Source organism: Diceros bicornis, chromosome 12 (assembly GCF_020826845.1).
Source record: "Diceros bicornis minor isolate mBicDic1 chromosome 12, mDicBic1.mat.cur, whole genome shotgun sequence".
Lineage (NCBI taxonomy): Eukaryota > Metazoa > Chordata > Mammalia > Perissodactyla > Rhinocerotidae > Diceros > Diceros bicornis.
Window position 1 is genome coordinate 41,730,101 of NC_080751.1, and position 17,010 is coordinate 41,747,110.

The window sequence follows — 17,010 nt, forward strand, 5'->3', positions numbered from 1 at the left end:
AGGCTCCGAGGGATCCAGGTCACCCAGCAAGGAGGGCGCAGAGTAGGGCTTCACACCCAGGCTCAGACATGTCCTTAGTCATCCTCTGTCTGTGGGCTCACTCTCTGCTGTTCTCCTCCCTGACGTAGTCTTGGTGGGAGCTGAGCTGTGGCTCAGGAGCCCTCCCTGGGCTGTGGGACGGGGTGCGCAGAAGGAGGAGAGAGTGACACATATCTGGGATCCAGGTAGTGGCCGTGGAAGATGGAACAGGGGGATCCCAGCCACCTCCCTTGCTCTGGCCCCTCCCCTGCTGCAGAACCTTCAGTAGCTCCCTACCAACACATAGCAGGGCAAGCTTGAAGTCCTCTCAGGCCAATGTGCACCTTTCCTGCACTACCGCCATCTCCTCCTCCCCGACAGCACCCTCTAACCAGGTGGTCTTGCTCTTGCCCTGCCACCAGCATCTGTGCAGGGGGCTTCCCTTCCAGGACAGCTAAAGCGTAAGAAGAAAAAAGGCCCTGCCCAGAGCTACTTACCAACTTCACTTCATTTCATCCGCATAATGTCCCTACAAGCTAGGTTTCCTAGTGCTCTTTGTACAAATGAGGGAACTGAGCTCAGAGGAGGGCAGCAGTTTGCTCAAGGCCACACACCTGGTAGAGAGCACAGGTGGGATTCAAAGCCACTCATCTGACTCCACTGTGCCATTCAATTCAATGGATTTAACAGATCGTTACTGAGTGTAACAGCTCCATCCTATGCCTGCGACTGGGGATAGACACAGTATTAGGGGAGGGCGTGGGCACGCGTGTACATGCACATGCGCGTACACACATGCGCTGGGCTCTAACACCACGTCCTGTGGGTCCTCTCTGCCCTTCCCGGCTCAGTTTCAGACTGGGAGGGAAGGCAGACAGCAAGGAGGGGGAGGTGCTGAATTGCTCACTTCCCAGTCTTAAAACCTTCACACTTGTGACTTAGACCCCAGATGGTCCCTTTCAAGGAATGACCTCTATTTCCCTTTAAAAGAGGGCGAGAGTAGGAAACAGAAAAGCACATTTTGTTCTGATGTCTTGAGATGTCATTTAGGGACAATTTGTTCCTTTTCCTCCCTATCTCTGTCCCCCAGTTCCCACTCCCATCGCCACCCCAGGCTGGTCCTGAGACCACAGATAGTGTCACCTCTACCCCTATTTTTCACAGCATTGTTTTCCCAAAATCCTGGTGTCCAGCGCTGAGCCACTAGGCTGAGGGTGGGGGTGACAGAGAAGATGGTTTCATCTCTGTGACAGTCAGGGGTTTGGGGAAGGAGCCAGGGGTCCTTGGCTAGCCAGACTCAGTCAGATCCCCTTCACTGTCTTCTACTTCTGGTGAGAAGGTCAGCTTGTTCTTCGACCGGAAGGTCCATGAGGGCTGAGACCTCGTCTGTCTGGTTCAGAGGTTTATAGGCTTTTTAAATAAAACTATCATTGGCCCTTGACACGCTTACTTTTGGAGGCCCCACCCAAATCACATGAAACATATTAAAATGCACTCTGATTCCACATTGAATGTCATTTTATCGTAAATTTTTAAAAAGGGTTTTCAGATAATTATCATTGTAAAATTATCCAACTTAACAGTTAATGTGTTTAATTTAAAATTGACTCTAATTTCTTGAAAAGCATCACGTGTACTTGGGAATTCTTTGAAATGAGAACATCTAAACCAACAAATTGCTTTCAATATAATGAAATGTTCACGAGTTCCAGGTCTTCCAGTTAACGAACTTGCCGTAAGATTATGTTTGGTTGACAGTAAATTATATCATTTTAGTTTCAATTTTCTAGTTTTTTTTTTTACGATAATGTCAAGTTTAATCTGCCAAATACACAAGTTGGATTTGTGGAGCATGTTTCCTGAGTGATTGAAGGGTAGGATTAAGAATTGGCCTGGGGGCCGGCCCCGTGGCTTAGCGGTTAAGTGCGCGCACTCCGCTACTGGCAGCCCGGGTTCGGATCCCGGGCGCGCACCGACGCACCGCTTCTCCGGCCATGCTGAGGCTGCGTCCCACATACAGCAACTAGAAGGATGTGCAGCTATGACATACAACTATCTATTGGGGCTTTGGGGGAAAAAATAAATAAATAAAATTATAAAAAAAAAAAAGAGTGGGCCTGGGCCCTGGTCAGGTGGGTGGGAATGAGGCAGGGGAGGGCAGAGGGGAGGGCTCCGTCAAAGGGGACTGGCTGGGGACGAGCCATGACCCTCAAGGACCCCGGGGCTGGGGCTCTCAGAGGACAGCTCTTCTGAGGGAGCACCCAGGCACCAGACGGGCTGGTTGTTGCAAACTCATCAGCAGCTACCCGCAGCACAACGGCCCCTACCATGCAATCTACGGGACAAATGGAAGCTCTTCTTACCCCACCTCCCAGGCACCCCCCCAACCAGGGTTCTGAATTCTAAAAACAGCAAAAACATTCGAACGGTTACAAATGAAATGCCGTCCTTCATCATTCTGTCTCAAAGATAGCAGCTGCCCCCTCCTCCCAGCCCCGTCCCAGCCCCCCAAATGATTTCTGTGCCAAGATGAAGAGGAGGCCGCAGGCCGTGGGGAGGCTTCTCATCGTGAGGGGCTGCTGCAGCGGTGCCAGGGCACGGGGTGGGTGAGACACGGCAGTGGTGCTGGCAGCACCGCCCAGGTTGCTGGTCTCTCCTGCCATGGGCCGTGCTACTTATTCAGGGAGAGCCACTGCATCCGTTTTCCCAACAAAGTCGCGTCGTCTTTTGCTTTCCTCTCTTCTTTCTTCCTCACAGCCTCCAGCCTGCCAAGGTCCGCCTTGGCTTGCTCATTTAGCTCTTCCCAGCTAAATGCATTTTCATGTAAAGCTCTTTTGCCTTCTGCTTCTCGATTGCTTCTCGTTCTCTCCTGGAAAGCTCCTTGGGCCCGTCCAGGTCCAGTTGTGTGAACTTGTTGGTTGTCTGTGCCACCCAGTTGGGGTTCTCAACGTCAGTGAGCCCTTCCACACCTTTGCGCTTTTGCTGGTAATCATCTTCTTCATCCTAACTTGCATCTGAGTTTAGGGATTTCTTCTCTTTTGGGGGTCACCTGCAGCCCCATCTCCACCTTCAACTTGTTCCTCTTCTCCCCTGGCCTTCTGCTTTTCAGCCTGGAGCTGTGCTTTGATCTCCTTGGGGCTCGTGTACTGCCTCAGCTGGCCTTTGTGGCCTCCCCTTCTCCCTCCTTTAGGCATCAAGGCTCTGGCAGCTGCAGCGGTGGCACCTCGAACTGACCTCTAGTCTTTTAAAAATACTTTGAAGCCAATTCATTTTCCCCTCTAGGTCTCAAACCCTTTTGTAGGACCTCAAAAATTTCATAGGTCCCAGATACTCTGCCTGTGTGACTGAAAGAGTGAACAGTCTGGTGCCCAGCAGTTCCTTCAATACTGTTGAAGAGAGGGAAGAGAAAGAGAAATACAGTGATTTGGAAATAGGAAAAAAAAGCTAACATCCCTCATAATAAAGAATGAAAATTAAAATGAGATACCATTTTCATTCTCCAGGTTGGCAAAGACCAAAAAGTGGTTTTTGGTACAATTTGGTGTAATTTTTTGAGGACAGTTGGATGATATCTATCAAAATACAAAATGCACATTCCCTTTAACCCAGAAATCACACTTCAAGGAATCTAGGCTCCTACAAATGTACAAAGATGCATGGAGAGGGCCGGCCCTGTGGCTTAGCGGTTAAGTGCGCGTGCTCGACTGCTGGCGGCCCGGGTTTGGATCCCGGGCACGCACCGACACACTGCTTCTCCGGCCATGCTGAGGCTGTGTCCCACCTACAGCAACTAGAAGGATGTGCAGCTATGACATACAACTATCTACTGGGGCTTTGGGGGGAAAAAAATAAAATTATAAAAAAAAAAAAAAGATGCATGGAGAAAGACTTTCATGGCCATGCAAAACTGGGAATGGACTAGATGTTGACCAATAGGGCACTGACATAGATGGCAGGACATCCCCACACTGGAATGATACATAGCTGTAGAAGAATGTGTTGATATGGAACAAATACTTTGATACAGAGTTAAGTGAAAAAAAGTCAAGGTGCAGAACAATGCATTATTTCTCTTGTGAAAAAGGAAAATAATATACATTCACATACATGTATTCATATTTTTACATTAGGAAATCTCTAGAAAGAATTGGAAGGAGACTTAGAAACTGGGAAGAATGGTTGTCTCCGAGAGGGAAACTGGGAAGATGGAGGGAGAATTACTTTTCGCTTTTGCTATGTTTAATTTTTTTTTTAACCACCGGTACATATCTCTTTTTTCATTAAAAAAATATAGTTGACAAACACACAAATGCCTGTGGAATAAAAGTAAAATGAACAGACAAACGAATGAGTGAATGGATGGATGGATGAGGGAAATCCAGAGACCACATGCAGGAAGGAATTGCACTGCAGCCTGGTGTCCAAGGGGCTCCCACGACCTGGTGGAGGAGACCTCCAGGAAAGGTGGAAAGCCCGACAGTCTATCGACTGTGGGAGGAGGGGAGGGGAGGATTCTGGAGGCTTCCTCCTTGAGGACCTGAAGGATGGAGAAGTCTGGGCAGAGGGGAAGAAGTGGATGGGGAAGGTTTGTGGGTTTCTGTTGTGGGAAGGCTGCCTCTCCACCCCCGTCCCTACTTCCAGCTCCTCCTTAGAGTGTCCATCTATTTCAAGCCTGGAAAGTCCCAGCCCCTAGTGTGATGACTGGCATATAATCTGTGGCAATAAATAGTGGTTGACTGAGTGGATGGAATCAGTTACTGGTTAATCTAGGCCACAGTGTTAGTCACTCCTGATCCTTCCCCAAACACCTCCCTGCCACCCAACAACAACAACAACAACAACAACAACAACAAATGACTCTCCCAGGGTTGCCGTGTACAGCTGTGTGGGCTGTCCACTGCACAACTCCAGGAGGTGCCCTTTTCATAGACTGGCATGTGAGTGATGCCTCCTGAAGTTGTAGGACATGGTGAACCTGCGAAACACTGTTTCTTCTTCTTTCAGGCTCAGGGGAACAGAAGCCACACCGAAAGGGAAAAGGGTAAGGGAAGGGGAATTTCCTCATCTGGCCACCGCGGGCTTCCCCTCCCTTTCCCCCTCAAATTCCTAAGGCCCCTCCCTTCCTTTGTTCCTAACTTGGGCTTGAGGTGACTTAGCCAAATCTGGCCAATTACTCTGTTCCTCAACTAGAGTCTGGAACTTGCAGTGTGATCTTGGGCAGGACCCAGAACCTCTCAGTTTCCCCATCTAAGAAATGAGTAAATGTGCAGGGAGCAATTCTTGATGACCCTCCTTGGCTTGAAGGGACCTCATGGGGATGAAAGTTTGAAGGAATACATCCTGGCAGGATGTGGCATCCTCAGAGGGGACAGATCCCTGCATCCCCCCGCAGTTCTGCCTGGCCGTCCACAGCCTTGGGCCCTCAACTCAGCTTAGGGGGGCAGCATCCCGGAATGGAAGGAACCTGTGCAGGCAGCAGGAGCCCTGGTTGAGTGCTGACTCTGATGATACCCACTGTGTGCTACTGAGCAAGCCACAGCCCCTGCCTTGGCCTCAGTTCCCTCCTCTGTGGAATGGGTGCTTTGGCCAGATCGGCAAGTGTCAAATGCTAGACTGAGTCTGTCATGGCCTTTTCTTTCTTTCTTTTTTTTTTGGTGAGGAAGATTGGCCCTTAGCTAATATCTGTGCCAATCCTCTTCTTTCTACTGAGACAGATTGGCCCTGGGCTAACATCCGTGCCCATCTTCCTCTACTTTATATGGGACGCCGCCACAGCATGGCTTGATGAGTGATGTGTAGGTCCACTCCCAGGATCTGAACCCATGAACCCTGGGCTGCCAAAGTAGAGCACACAAACTTAATTGCTACACCACCGGGCCAGCCCTTTGTCATGGCCTTTGCTTTTTCTCTTTAATTTCTATATTTTTTGTTTTATTCTTTCTGATTACAAACATCACATGTGTTCATGAAAATTCAAACAGCACCAAAACGAGTAACGTACCAAGTGAAACCCAACCCTTCTTGAGAATCGCTAACTCACTGCTAACTTTTTTTTTTGGTAACGTTTAATTCTGATATAATTTCAAATTTGTGAAAAAGTCACAAGAATAGTACAAAGACTCTGGCATACCTTTTACTCAGATTGATCAATTATTGACACTTTGTCCCTTTTGCTTTATTTCTCTCTCTCTCTGTACACTGATGTATGTGTTCGAGAGTGTGAGAGTGTGTGTGTGTGTGCAATTTCTTCCCAAGCTATTGGAGAGTAAGTTGCAGACAGTGCCCTTTTGCCTCTAAATGCTTCAGGGTGTATTTCCTAAGAACAAGGACACTCTCTTACAACGTAGGACTTGCACAACCCCTGCAGTTAACAAAATCAGGAAACTGACCACTGATATAACGCTGTCATCTAGTCTACAGTGCATGGGCACAGTCAGCTGTGTCATGACCTTTTCATAGGTTTCCAGAGAGAGTAGAAACATCCGGACAGCCTGGAGTTCTTCTTAAAGCTAACAAGTATTTAGCTCTAAGGGTTGTGCTCAATTCTAAAATCATGCTTTCCCCTGTCCTTTTAGTTTTATTGGTGTTTAAGATGTCCCTTCTTGTATGATATGGTGAGAGTAGAAAGTGGTTTATTTATTATTTGCTTTTGATAGTCTTACTTGGCAAAATAGAAAGTGGCGATCCTGTGTTAGTCCTCAAACTTCCTTTGTAGGGATCCCAGGGTGTGGTCCCCCCAGCACCTATGTTCTCTGAGTCCAGGTAAGTCAGATCACCGGAGACATTCCTGAAGCCTGTTTGAGAGCATGGCTGCTCCTAATGCTGGGAGGGAGGGACAGGATAGGCAGCCACAGGCCCTGACACTCTGGGAACAAACAATCTCTCACCCAGCAGAGTGCCCCTTCACGCTTTCTGTGGCTCTCCAGCATCCCCTACCTTGTGAGTCTCATGGGGAGGCAGAGCCCTCCTCCCACCCTAGAAACCTGACCTCACTTACCCAGCCTCCTTTGCAGCCACAGGGCAGGCATGTGACCTGGCTCAGCCAATCAGATACACCCACCCAGGAACTCTGAATCTTAAGCAAGGGATACAAAGAAGCAGAGATGGGATGTTTCTGACAGAACTGGCCGCAGCAGCAGCAGGATGTTTTCAGGGGCAGTGGAGCCTCAGGGCCAGTTGCGCTAGTGTCCTCCCTGGTCTGGCCCTGAGGTGTGATTTGGGCTGGGGTTCTGGCTGCCGTCTAGTCCTCCCTGGTTCCTGAGCCTGGCTCTCCAGCCAGCCCGAGGAGTCTGTGAGCTTTCTGTTGCTTGCAACCAAGAACCCTGACCAATACATAGAGAGAAGTCAGTATCACGGGAACGGAGAGGAGCTGGGGCCTGGAGTGTGGATACACGGGTACCTGGTGAGCAGTGATTCTGTGGGGTGGGCAGCCACAGAGGAATCTAGTTTCCTTATCTGGAAGGTGGATGGGACACCATGTCTGGGTGCTAGGTGGGGCAGCCCAGACAGGAAGTGCTGAGCCTGAGGGGTAGGAGGGATGTGAGAGGAGAGAGCCTGGAGCCCGAGGATGGGGCTGGGAGGAGGGAGATGAGCTCGAGGAAGGAGGCGGGCATGGCTTTGTAGGAGGAAAAAGCCAAGCTCGGTTACACAGTTCCATCTGCCCAAAATATTTTTTGACCCTTTGCTATATGCCGGGCAGTGTATTGGTTAATAAAATAGTCTGGGGGTGGGTCCTGTTATTTTCATTTTACATATAAAGAAAGGGTGATACAGAGAGATGAAATACTTGTACAAGATCAGAAACGCAGACAGGGACAGGGCCAGAATTCACACCTGGGTCTGTCTAATTCCAACACTGATGCTCTTAAGGACCTAGGCAGATGCTCAGATGAGAAACCGATGTCTCTGCCTCCATCCCTGAGTTTTTACATATTTCCTGTGAATACTTTAGGTGAAGTATACTCCCTGTAAGTACTTCGTGAGGCAATTCAGTCAAGTAACAGAATCTGGGGCCTGGCTCACTTTGTAAATACCAATCTCCTCCCCTCCTCTTCCCCCACCTGTAGAAAAACTGGGTCTGAACAAATGAGGAGCACACACAGTTGGCTGCCTACCCAGTGACCCTTCTCCCTCCCACTACCCTCCCCCTCAGTACCTGCTGAATCTGGGTTCGTTCCAGGTGCTCATCCTTTTCCTTCTGGGCTCAGGGCTAGTACTGTGGCAGTAATAGTGGGAATATCCTCCTTGCTTGGGATAGATTCAGGCATGAGAAGTGGCTCAATTCTAGCCAATGAGCAGTGAGAGACAGTCTTCTGGGAAAAATTTTCTTTGATCTTAAAATGGGACACAAGGATGAGATGTTTCCTGGGGTATATTTTTTGTTTTTTGTCTCGCTGCTATGGACATTGTTTTGTGACAATGTGATGTCTGGGGTGGCAGCAGCCATCTTGTGACCATGAGGCAAGCTAGCCAAGGACAAGGCAACAAGCGGATAATAGCCGAGAAGAAAAAGAGGAAATAACCTGGGGCCTTGATGATGATCTTGAGCTGCAGGATTAACCTCTGCTGAAGCTACCCTTCCTCTGGACTTCTTGTCCTGTGAGATAATACACTTTCCTTATTGTCTAAGCCAACTGAATAGAAGTTCTCTGTTTCTGGCCACTGAAAACGTCTTTACTGATGCATGAACCATGGGATCAAAAAAACAAACTCCCAACATACTAATTTGATATGCTAACAGCTGACAGCAGGGACAACAGCCATTGGTTAAATGAGAAAAACCTGATTCCTCAACAAAGGGAGGCCCTAAGAGTTCCTTTCTCTGCTGGTTCAGAGGGAAGAGAGTGCAGTAGCCTAAGGCCCTGCATTCTGCATCTTGTCCAGGCATATAGGAGGGCTCCTATCAGAGAAGAGGTCCACTCCTGGCCAGTTGAACTTCTGACTCCCATTTCCTGTAGGGTCAGCAGAGGAAAGCAGTTTTATTTACTGAATCAGGATGGAAAACAGATGTCCAAGCACCCTGCTGGGCCCAGGCTCACCCTGGACAGAGGCTAGGCCTGTTCTCAGCCCTGACCCGCCCGCCAACCCCGTTCCCCACATCAAGTCCAGATGTGATTTCTTCCAAGCTCTAATAATAACTTTGATTTGTTGCAGCCAAGTAACCTTCGCCCCTTAGCTCAACCCTAAACTCATCAACTCTCCAAGGAGAAGAACAGGAGTTACACTATGAAACATTTGTAAGGAAGCCCAGGTGGGGCAGAGAGGAACGTGGACTTGAGAAGCAGACCCACGTGGGTTCAACCGCAGCCTGGTCTCGTACTAGCTGCGTGTGATCTTGACCGTTGTATCAGTCGCCAACTGCCACGTAACAAGCCACTGCAAAACTCAGCGACTCAAAGCAACTGTTTATTTGCTCATGGTTCTAAGATTCGGGCAGGGCTTCATGGGACAGCTCATTTATTCTAGGTGTAGCGTTGTGTTTCCTAAGTGAAGTCTGTGGCGCAGTGGAGACACGCACAATATGCATGCCCATCCTCTTCCTTGCATCCCTGTCTCTATACAGAGAGTTACTTTTTCTTTAAGTCCTTCCTTACCTATCAGCCAGCAGAGGTAGAGAATCTTGGGAGAATGTGTGCATACCAAGAAGAGAAGCTCTTCCCATAAGCAGCCTGAAGTAATTTTAAAAAATGGCTCCCGGTCGCTTGACTCAGAAAACCCCACAACCTCATGCAAATCAAGAGGGTCAAATCTTTGTGTTCACTTTAATAACACCCGTGAAACTGCCCTGGCCATCAAGGATGTGCATATCTGAAAAGCCATCCGAGTCTGAAGGATGTCACTTTACAGAAGCAATGTGTGCTGTCCCGTTGTTACAGGGCGGAGCTGGGAGGGGTGCCCTGGGCAAACCGCGGGGCTGGACACAGGGGCGGTGGCCCAGCAAGAGTGCTGAATTTTTGCTGCTCATGCTTAAAAACGAAGAGAGTAATGCTGAACTTAAAGGTTTAGATGTAGACTCGCTGGTCATTGAGCATACCCTGGTGAAGAAAGCCCCTGGGATGTGCTGCCGAATTTAACGGAGCTTCGGGTCTGATTCACCCCTGCGAGAGCGCGCCTGCCACGCTGAGATGCTCGTCACTGAAGAGGAGAAGATCGCTCCTAAACCAGAGAGGAGGTTGCACAGAAGAAAAAGATATCCTAGAGCACACAAAAACTTATGGCCACCAATAAATTCGGCATAAAATAAATGCAAATAAAAGTAAAAGCAGAAAAAAAAAGAAATAAAAAATTGAGTTTTGTGCAGTATTTTGGGCAGTGTTTCCACCGTTCTGGAGAGAATGAAATACATGTGCATACACAAGCTATGAAATAGAAATTGCATAATTTTGGTGATTCCACATGAGTTAAGTGCTCTAATATTTGCATTTAAAATCTGACCATGGGCCGGCCCGTGGCTTAGCGGTTAAGTGCGCGCACCCCGCTGCTGGCGGCCCCCATTCGGATCCCTGGTGCACCGTCGCACGGCTTCTCCAGCCATGCTGAGGCTGCGTCCCACATACAGCAACTAGAAGGATGTGCAGCTATGACATATAACTATCTACTGGGGCTCTGGGGGAAAAAATAAAAAAGCTGACCAGTAAAATCCATGCTAATATTTTTAAAATTTAATTTTTTCTTTACTTAGAACAACATTAAGTAGCAAATAAAAAACACCATGATGACTTGAGAGAGTATGGAAGAAAGAAGGGCTTTATATTTTAGTGCCCCTGGAGTTGAGAACGAGGAGAGAGAGAAGGGACTGGGAGGGCAGCTCCCCCTGGGCCATTTAAGGACTTTGCCTTTTACTATGGATGAGATGAAAACGTACCAGCAGGTTTGGAGGAGAGGGGCAGTGGCTGCCGCCTGGACCACAGACTGCAGCGGGGAGCCGGAGAGGGGGCAGGGAGATAGGTGGGACGGTGGCCTGGCTAGGGTGGTCGTGGTAGAGATGGGAGAAGTGGTGGGATTCTGAACAATTTTTTGGAGGTAGAGTAGACAGGATTTACTGTCCACTCACAGGAAATCAGTTTGGCCTGGAAAGCAGGTGTTATCAAATTCTCCTTTTATAGGAGAGAAAATCAAACCTTGGAGAGATTGAGTGACTTGCACCATGTCACATGGTTGCTAAGTCGTGTCCCTTGGCAGGCAGGAAGGCTGTGGGGTCTGTCTGAGGCTGACTGGTAACGGGGTGTGTGTGGTCTGCTTGTGGGTGTGTCTACAATGTGCCCTTTTCTGGGTCTTCTTGTTTGTCACCCATCTCCACCTGTCTCGCCCCACCCCCGTCCATCCTCTGTTCTCCTTCTGCTCTGCAGGCACATCTCCATCTTCTCCCAGGCCCGTTTCCAAGGGGCCTACGTGCTTCTGGTGCCCCCGAGAACCCATCTACGTCTACGACAGCGTGTAAGTACATGTGTGCCCTTTGTCGTGATGGCATGTCTTACGTGAGTGTGAATGTCCCTAATGCAGGGGTGTCTGAGTGTTACTTTGGCTGTGTGTGAGATGTACATGCATATCCCTGTCTGTGAGAACCTACATGTGTGGGGGCTTCAGGGACTGAGTGTGCATGTGTGTGCAAATGTGTGCGTGCACGGAGATGTCCCTCTCCTCTCTACCCATTCAGATTAGCTCCCATCCTAGGGGCCCAGGTCAAGCCTTCCCCCTTGTTTCTAGTTCCTCATTTCCCACATCCCTGTCTGTCACAACTGGACACTGGGCTGGCCCCCATCCTTTGGTGGTGGTCTGGCTGGTTTAGGGGGACCCTATCTCCTAGAATGCCAGCTCCCACAAACTGCAGGGCAGGGTGGACGTGCATGCACACCCCTGCCCCTGGTCAACCATCAGCTAGATCTCCTCAGGTCCGCTGGCCCCCCCCAACTTCCTTGGTGGTTGCTTTAATGGGGGGAGGGGCACTGACCTCAGAAGGGTCTGGCAGGCAGGTCTGGTGGCCTCCAGCAGGCAGAGGGAGGTGGGGCAGAGAGTGGTTGCACCCCAAGCCTTCCTTCCTTCCTGTGGGCGGCCAGGTGACCCTCCAGGAGCAGGATGGAACTCCACACTGCACTGTCTCAGTGAGCTCCCAGGGGCTGGCTTGTCGGGGCCCTGGGACCCCAGAGACTTGCCCCCCTCAGGGAGGCCTATGGGCCCCAGGGCAGCCTGGTCCCATCCTTTGCTTCCTCCCCTCACCCCCCTTTAGGGCTCCCCAGGCCTAGGGCCTCCTCCCTGAGCTCAGGCCCCAGAGCAGTCATATGCTCCCTCTCTAAACCCCTTTTCCCTCTCTGTCCCCTTCTTCCCATGACATCGGTTCCACTGAGAGCCCTTTGGCCTCTTCTATGGGTACCAGAGGGTCCTTTTTCTTTAACCCACTGGAAATCAGGCCTTTGCTTTTAGCAAGGTGAGCAGATGCCAGGAAGTGTGGGGCCAATTCAGTCCATCCCCCAGGCCAGGCTGCACTTCCCTCAGTCCTGGCCAGGCACTCTCCTGCCTCAGGGCCTCTGTTCTAGTCATTTCCTCTGTCTGGAATGTTCTCCCTGCTTGGACCCTCCCTCTCCAGGCGTTTGTTGAAATGTCACCTTCTCAATAGGGCCTACCTGGACCACTCAGTTCAACACTGTGACCTGTGTGCACGTGCACACACGCCCTCACAGTCACCTCCCAGCCCTGCTCTGGCTCCTCTTTTTCCCCAGCAGCCATTGCCTACTTACATGCTGCAGAGTTGATTCATTCTAGCTGTTGTGTCTCCCCAACAAGAGTGTTGGACCCATGAGGGCAGGAACCTTAGTTTTGTTCACCGATTTCCCAAGTGCCTGGAGCTGTGTGGGGCCACTTTAGATGCTCCGCAGACGTTGGGACTGTTGCTGAGAGAAGACAGAACCTGAGGCAGGAATGGCTGCTCCCCTGAGGGGCTGGGGAGGGTTGGTGGCTGGACCTCTGGGCTTGTGGCCAGAGGGGCTGGACTCTGTGCCCCACCACCTGGGAGACATCCAGCTTCCTTCTACCCCACCTGCCCTCTTCCCCGGGGGGTGGGTGGGGGCGGGAACCACATCCCCCAGGCTGGCCCTGCACACACATGTTGACGTGCACCTGCGCACCCTGCATCCGGGGCCCCACCTCCCACCCAGCCCCGGTGCACGTGCCGCTGACGTGGCTGTGGTTTCGAGGCTCCAGAGGTGCAGATTAGAGTCAGAGTGTCCTGTTCTCTGCGACCACAGCAGCAGGTGGGGGTGGGGGACAGCCTCCCCTGCAAACGAGCATATGCAGAGGCCGCTTTTCCTTCCCTTCTTGCACACGCACACACACGCACGTGCACACAGGCAGATGGACAGCAAGGTGGCCCTACTGGGCTGGCTGTTCTTCGGCTTTAGTACCAGAGCTGTGCACCCATCTGTACCAGGCCCCCTGCAGGCGGGCAGAGGTGGCAGAGGAAGCGGCTAGGCGCTCCCTTCCCGGTGTCTGAACTTCCACCGTTCATGCTTCATGCCCGGTGCACGGCCACCCAGCCTCGTTCGTCAGCTCTTTCCTTTGGGGGGAGCGCTGCCCTCCTTCTCCTTCTCCTGTCAAAACCATATCCCCATAGGATGGGTCCCGCATTTAGCCCTCAGTGGGGTAGAGCCCGTGTACCCGTGGTCCATCACGCAAATGCTGGTTGGCGGGTACCTGCCGTGGCTCCCTAGCGCCTGCCAGGTCCAGCACAACCCCCTGGCCTGGCACCTTCTCTGCTCCAGGACACCCGGCTTTGAGGGGAGGTGAGGGTGGCTTCTGGAACTTCGCAGCCTGGGTTGACTGTCGGCTCTGTATGACCTTAGGCAAGTCACTTAACCTCTCTGTGCCCCAGTTTCCTCCTTCCCAGAGATGTTGTGAGGATTAAATAGGTTCATATATGCAATGCTCGGAGCAGAGCACCTGCTGTGTGGGAAAGTTGTCAATAAATGTTAGCTGTCACTATTATTGTTTCCTGCCCCAGGGCCAGGAGGGGCCTGAGAAACGGGCTTCATCAGGGCTGGCAGCCCAGCTCTGGCCTCCCGGACTGAGCCAGCAGCTTCCAGGCCACCTGGGAGCTCGCTGGAGACTCAGAGTGCCACCCTGGGGACCCTAATGCAGCAGGTGGGGGGCGGAGGCTGGGGGAGGCCTCACACCTTGGCCTGCAACCATCTGTGGGACAGACATCCCCCTAGTGCCCCATCCCAGCCCCAGGCTGCTCCACCCACCTCCTCTTGCCTCTGCCTCTCCCAGTGCCCTCTGCCTTGCAAGGCTCCTCTCAGGCCGTCTTCTGCAAGAACGCGGGTCAACCCTGCTGCCTGAGTGCCCAGAGCCCTACTTCCTGGGGCCTCACTGTCCTCAACTAGCAAAGGGATAAGAACTCCCACATCATCGGATGCACGTCGAGTGCGGTCGTGGCCGAACAGTGCGCGGCCGAGGCGGCCGGCAGCGCCGACTATTGTTACCGCTTGCAGCCCACGGCTGGCGGCTGCGGCTTGCTGTTCTGGGGCTCCCGGAGGGTCGAGGAGCCCAGACACACAGGGGGCCTCGGGAAAGACCTGTTGACCTGGCTGGGCCAGCATGAACTTTCACCTCCCCATCTCGGGCTCTGGGAGTTGAGAAGGGGGCACAGTGACTGGAGCTGAGCGTGGAAGCGCTCCCCCAAAACAGCCTGAAGGAAGGGGGAAGGAAGAAGATGAGCGGAGCACACCCCGGTCCGCAGAGGAAGTTGAAAGCCAGGCGGTGGGGCCACGGCTCCCCGGCCTGCGCCGCCGCTCCCCGCCCCACCCTCACCTCTGACGTCACTGCGGAGTGCGCGAGCCCGCACGCCCCCCTCCCCGCGCCTGGGTCTGTGAGGCAGGGTCCCCGCCCCGAGGCCCCCGCGCTGTTCTCTGCACAACCGGGCGGCCAGCAGAGCTTCCTGTCCTTAGGTCGGCGCTGCTCTCTCCAGGCTCCTTTGATGCAAGGCAACGGGTTAACAGCACCTCTTCCCCCCACCCTCATCACCTCACCTCTCCCAGGTGTGATCCTAGATCTCTATTAAGCACCTACTATACACCAGCTGGTTTTATATCCACAAGCTCATTGAATCCTTCACAACACCCTGAGGTAGGCATTTTATATAAGGAACCAGCTCAGAGAGGTCAAGTAACCTGCCTGAGATCACACAGCTTGTAGGTGGCTGAGCTGGCCTTCCAACCCAGGCTCCTGTCATGAAGTTCCTCATGCCTACAGGTGAGTGAATTCATGCTGGAGGAGCCCTGGGAGAGCCAGTGCGACCGGGCCTCTTGTTTGTCAAGGAGGAAATGGACACCCAGCGCTGGGAAGCGAGTGCCCCAGGCCACGCCACAGGCTCCTGGCAGACCCAGGCAGGATTAGAGAACCTTCTTTTGGCGTGGGAGGCCTGGCAGGAGGGGATCTGCCGGGAAGGCTCCTTCCCTCACTGCCTCCAGGTCTCCGCTCAGGCCGCCTCCTCAGAGAGAAACCTTTCTGGAAAGTCCTAGCTGAAGCAAGGCCCTATCACCCTCCTCCTCCTGGCCTGGCTTTATTTTTCTTCATGGCACTTATGTCACTTGCAGTTTTATATATCAGATTATTTACTTATTGTGCCCCCCCCTGGGGGGGATGTGAGCTCCGTGAGCTCAGGGAGGGTCTGTCTTGTTCCCTTGCCTAGAATAGTACCTGGCACAAACTCAACAATGTTTTGTGGAATGAATGAATGAATAAAAGGAGTCTGGTGGTAGAGGAAGAAGCTTATGCTAATGGGAGAAAGTCTGGTGTGAAGACAAATTTATGAAGGACCAGCTAAATAGATAATTCTAGGCGGAGGAGTGGGACATAATTTAGAAATGAGAAGGGGCAGGGCCACCCAGCACAGCCATGCGGTCTGGCACATACATTGTAAAGTGAATGGTGCCCCCTCCAGTTGTACAGTTCTCAACTTGGACGACAGTACCTGGCGCCCCTGGGGATGGGGAAGAACACGACAGTTTTGGCCCCCTCAGCCGGCCCAAGGGAGAGAGGGAGCGATGAGTGGAGGGAACTCTACAGGTGCTGCTGCAAGAGGAACAGGCTGTTCCCTCCATGAGGACACCACGTGGTCGCGGTTAGCAGTTTGCCATCCGGTGGTGTTGTTTCCACAGACAGTCGTCCAACCAGGGGGAGCAACTGTTCTGCTGTTAGCAATCTCTGGTACCTGGAGCGCCCAGCGGGACACGGGTGGGGAAACCACCCTGCCATGCCCCACAAACACACACCAAACACTGTGGACAAAGATAATCACAGCGGCGGAGGGAGGGCTGTTTCCTTAGCTGGCGGCGAGCTCGGAGGCGGAGGACACTGTGTTCTGAGACCTCTCCACTGAGCAGAGGACTGGGTGAGGAACCTGTCCCGCCCCCCCCCTCCTTCCCCATCCCACAGTCTGGGCACAACAACAAGCACCCTGTGATGTGGGTCCCGTCTCGATGAGTCACCTTGCCCACAGGTGGCCTTGCTGGGCAGTGTTATCAGCTCCTCTGCTTACTTAATTTCTTGGTTGACATCACCACCGCCTCTGTCTTCTTCTCGGCACTGCGGCCCCTGGCCTGGCACATCCTGCAGGGAAAGGCAGTGGAGGGCTCTCTCTTGCCAGAAGCTACCAGGGCAGGTAAATTGGGACCCTCAGTTACTTGGCCTTTAGCCTCAAGGTGCTTGGCCTAGTTTCTTGCTTTGTTGCACTGGGGCCTCAGTTTACTTCCCAGGAAGTGCTGTCTGGAGTCAAGTCCTGAGAGACACTTTCCACCCCTGCCCCCTACTTATTCCCTCTCTCTTTGTTCAGATGTGTGCCAAGCTGCTCGCCCTTCGCTGTGTCCCGCCGTAGCCTTGGGGTGCAGACCCTGAGTCCAGCCCTCTGCTGGCTCAGACATCTGTTCTTCAGTTCTGTCTGGTGCAGGCCTAGCTGGGTCCAGCCTCTCCATCCAGCCCCTCTGCTCTGGGACGCAGCTC

General features: G+C 52.2%; 1 long non-coding RNA gene and 2 pseudogenes across 2 annotated transcripts in view; 2 read left to right on the forward strand and 1 right to left on the reverse strand.

Moving 5' to 3' along the window:
• Positions 1-2,563: 2,563 nt before the first annotated feature.
• Positions 2,564-3,212, reverse strand: LOC131411680 (28 kDa heat- and acid-stable phosphoprotein-like; annotated as a pseudogene).
• A 3,551-nt stretch (positions 3,213-6,763) lies between these two features.
• On the forward strand, positions 6,764-10,216 carry LOC131412293 (large ribosomal subunit protein uL22-like; annotated as a pseudogene).
• Positions 10,217-11,262: 1,046 nt separating this feature from the next.
• Positions 11,263-17,010, forward strand: part of LOC131412014 (uncharacterized) — a 32,397-nt gene continuing 26,649 nt past the window's right edge. Inside the window, exon 1 of one of the 2 annotated variants that reach the window (XR_009221685.1) lies at positions 11,263-11,454. This is a non-coding gene — a long non-coding RNA (uncharacterized LOC131412014). Of the gene's footprint in view, positions 11,455-16,105; positions 16,403-17,010 lie in introns of those variants that run through there. The other variant, XR_009221686.1, reaches the window with a different exon arrangement.